Genomic DNA, 4,789 nt, shown 5'->3' with positions numbered 1-4,789 from the left:
AACATTGATATTTTAGAATGTCGAATTATTCACCCTAATCAAAAACTATGGTAATGTTTTTCATAGTGTATTGTAATTGTGTGCTCAACTAGAACCATTTTCGGGATTTCCAGATAATCTATCTAAACGTACCAAATACTGTTAAACTACCAACCAACCGTTTCCCTATGAATCTTGTGGTTACATGCGACATGTGCGAATAATTTACATCAAATCAATATATTTCGATCTGCTAAGAGTTTTTGTTATATATGCAACATATTCAAGCTGTACCTACTCGGACTTCAAGGGCATTTCATGTATGTGATGTACAAACAATCGCGGTCTCGTGAATCAAGCTGAACAATCAACCAAATTTTTAGAAACTGTCTCCAATTTCCGGGATACTTTGGACCAGTATATAAGAACTAGTCATTTAATCTACATCATTAAACTACAAGTTCTTGGACGATAACCGGAAACGCAAAGTACCTATCAACATGAAATTCGCACTTGCTATTGTCCTGTTGGCTCTTATCGCTGCAATCACCATTGCCCATGCCTATCCTCAACCGGAAGACGATGGAAGTTCAGCAGACGACGGATCGGACAATGGATCTGACGCATTCGAACAACAAATGCATGAATTTGTTGTAAGCGAGCAGGGCAGGAAAATTAACTGGGGTAAAGTAGCAGGAGTTGCAGTTAATGTTCTTGGTTCAATATTTGGATGAAAACATGTTCAAGGTCAAGCAAATATCAATGAAATATAAACGAAATTGATCGTTATAATTCCTTGCCGCGAGATCCTTTTTAATTTAATAATGGAAAGAATTAACAAAGGAAGAATACAAAAGAATTTCTGAAGAGGCGGAATATTTTAAAATTGTTGGATTGTTGTTTGATATAAATGTTTTGAAATTGACTAACTGTTGTTGTTAAATCAAATCTGTTTATTGAAGTCCTGATTGATCTTGTATGTTTCATTAACCCCACTGGTCTTTGGAACCTTTCGAAAGACATTTCAAATAGCACGTAATTGGCTTAGTTGAAATTGACATTGATCTTAAAAGCAGCAATCAATAGAATATGCCAATAAGACACCAAGGCTTCCTGGGACAAATCTAAATAGTGATCAAATATTTCAAATGTTATTCAGATGAATAAAAATAATTCGAATGTTTTGTAAATGTCATTCAGATAAAAGCAAACACTCTGTAACGTTTCTGGATTATACTGGGGTTTCCAATAAGTTCGGAGCCTCGAGTTCGTAGCTACGTTTCGAACAGAGAGTGCTGCAACGAGTCTCTTATTTTGTTATGTCGGTACACTCTTCTTATGAACGTATGTGAAGTTTCATTTGAATCGATCACTTATTTCTTTTTGTACAAGCCGTTGAGTATCGACGTGTCACAGTATTTTTTGCAACGGAAAATATCAAATATCGTGCAATGATTGAATTTTTATTTTTTAAAGGGAAGGTAAAGGAAATTTACGAACGAATCTTGAAAGTATATAAGTGATATTCGACTTCAATTAGCACATTAAAACAGGTGTCTCTGAATTTAAACGTGGTCGTACAAGCCTTAAAGACGATCCACGTCAAAGACGCCCAAAAACAGACACGACACCTGAAATCGTAGAAAATATATAAGATATCGTATTGGAAAATCGTCGAAAGAGTGAAAGAGATTTAGTACAAGGCTGAATAATAAAGTGTATTTCAAACCATAAAAATGTGTTTTTTTTTATCGAGGCAGCGAACTTATTGAACATCTCAGTATAATGCATAATTTAAATAGTTTGTGGAACATAACCAACCATGTCTGATCATTGTCTCCTTAATGGCCTTAAATGTTTTTCAAATAGTGTATTTGATTGATATCTATTTTTAGTTTTGGAATCAGAGTGTTGGAATCAATAGATTAGTAACCGGCAAACATGATTGAAAGAATGTAGAGTTCTCTATCAAAACTATAGTAAGGTTTTTTCTAGCGACGTTAGAATTGTCCCAACCAAAAGAACTTTATCATTATCGGGATTTCCAAATAATCAATCTAAACGTACTACATACTTTAAAACTACCAACAGACCGTTTCCCTCTTGTTGTTAGATGCGACGAGTCTTGTTGGCATCGTGGAAAAATAATTTACATTAACTCAACATATTTCGATCTGCTAAGTGTTTTTGTTATATTTGCGATATCTACAAGCTGTACCTACTCGGACTTCAAGGACATTTCATGTATGTGATGCACAAACAATCGCGGTCTAGCGAATCAAGCTGAACAATCAACCGAAGTTTCAGAAACTGTCTCCAATTTCCGTGATACTATGGACCAGTATATAAGAACTGATCGTTTGGGCTACAGCATTAAAGTACAAGTTCTTGGCCAGAAACCAATAACACAAACTTCTAATCAACATGAAATTGGCACTAGCTTTTGTCCTGTTAGCCCTTATCGCTGTAGTCACCGTTGCCCACGCCTATCCTCAACCGGAAGATGATGGAAGTGCAGCAGACGACGGATCGGACAGTGCATCTGTGGCAGTGGAACAACAAATGCATGAATTTGTTGTAAACCACGAGGGCAGGAAAATTAAATTCACATTGGTCATTGATTGATCAGTCAATTGAACACGTCAATAAGATGTTATGGATTACTGGATCCAATTTGAATAAAGTTTAAATATTTCAAATGTTATTCAGATAAGTAAGAATAATTCGAGTGGTTTTTAAATGTCATTCGGATAAAGTCAGACACTCTGTAACGTTTGTAGATGTTTATATGATGTATTCTATATACAGTTTGGGGAACAAATCGTCTCTTAATTTACAATAAATGTTTTTGAAATAGTGTGTTTGATATGTATCAAATCAGCGTAATATTAGTTTTAGAATCTATCAATATAATGTTCCCGAGTGTTGGACTCATTTAATTAATCCGGGAAAAATGTTTAAAATAATGTCGAGTTCTTCGTCAAAGTCTGATACAATAGCAACGTCTTTCCTATCGAAGTAGAATTAAATGCCCAACTAAACGAACCATTGAGGGGATTTCTAAACAATCTATCTAAACGTACTAAATACTTTGTATGTACTACCCAACCGTTTCCCTATAATAGCCTCGTTAATAACGAGTTATTGTTGTATTTTCAATATCTACAAGCTGTACTTAGTTCAACTTAACGGACATTTCATGCATATGGCCCTTAAACAATCGCTTTCTCACGCATCAATCAGAGCAAATAACACAAACTCAGAATTTCCTATTTCCGGGACGCGGTGCATAGTACATAAAAACTAGTGATTTGGTCTACAGAATTAAAGTACAAGCTCTTGGCCAGAAACTAATAACACAAACTACCTGTCAACATGAAATTCGCACGTGCTTTCCTCCTGTTGGCCTTTATCACAGTAAATGTTGTTGGTGCGATATTTGGATGCAAACGTGTTCGAATTTAAGCAAAATTTCAGCTCGATATTTGTATGCCACACCAATTAACACTAAACAAATGATGGATCCAAGTTCCAACTGCCAAGTTTAGGTCAAACGAAATAAAATCGACCCATTTCTAAAACGGATGGCTACTGTGAATACGATCGTGGTGAAGCAGCAGCTTAAGCAGCCAAACCAGCACTCACGACCAGGAAGGTTCTACAGGGTATATGGTGGGTCTTGAAAGGAATCGTTTATTATGAGTTGCTTCCGTGTAGCCCAACATTCAATTCAGATTTCTACAGAAAAGATGTTTTGTTCCATTAAGGCAACAAAATGGCACACACGTCTTTAGTGACTCGCCAGAAAGTCCTGGAGCTTGGTTGAGATGTTTTAATGCGTCTACCGTATAGCCCAGACCTGGCACCAAGCGATTGACACCTTTTTCGCGCATGATAAAATTTCTTGAACGATGAAAAATGTAGATCAGGAAAGGATTGTAAAACAAGATTGCTAAAGTTTATCGCCACAACGACCAAGTCTTCTCTAAGAGAGGCATCATGAACCCACATTTGAAAAAAAAAACCACAAATTTTTCAACAAAACGGTGCATATTTCGATGTGCATCAAACATCCATCCGAACAACTTAAATCCAGATTTGAATTACACGCAAAAATAATTGATTTCTTTTTCCCCAACCCGATACAACCCGATTTGGGCAGCATGCGGGGATTCCCCTTTCTAACATTATTTGAATAAATTTTTCTCTGTCACAAGTTGTTATATTTGCAATATCTACAAGCTGTACTTAGTTCAACTTAACGGACATTTCATGCATTTGATTCACAAACAATCGCGGTTTCATGGATCAAGCTGAGCAAATAACTAAAAACTCAGACTTTCCTATTTCAGGGATGCGCTCCGTAGTATATAAGAACTGATCGGTTGGTCTACCGCATTAAAGTACAAGCTCTTGGCCAGAAACCAATAACACAAACTTCCAATCAACATGAAATTCGCACTTGCTATCGTCCTGTTGGCCCTCATCGCTGCAGTCACCATTGCCCATGCCTATCCTCAACCGGAAGACGATGGAAGTGCAGCAGCCGACGGATCGGACAATGGATCGGAAGTATTCGAAGAACAAATGCATGCATTTGTTGAAAGCCAGAACGGCAGGAAAATTGACTGGGGTAAAGTAGCTGGAGTTGCAGTGAATGTTCTTGGTGCGATATTTGGATGAAAACATGTTCGAGATTAAGCAAAATGTCAAAGAAATGTAAACGAATAAAACACAACTATTATTTGTCATATGACCCGTGTAACAGAAACAATGGAAAGAACAAAATAAGAAAGAATACAAGTGTGTT

Source organism: Anopheles bellator, chromosome 1 (assembly GCF_943735745.2).
Source record: "Anopheles bellator chromosome 1, idAnoBellAS_SP24_06.2, whole genome shotgun sequence".
Classification (NCBI taxonomy): Eukaryota; Metazoa; Arthropoda; class Insecta; order Diptera; family Culicidae; genus Anopheles; species Anopheles bellator.
The sequence above is the reverse complement of the archived record's forward strand: the minus strand, read 5'-3'. Positions refer to the sequence as shown.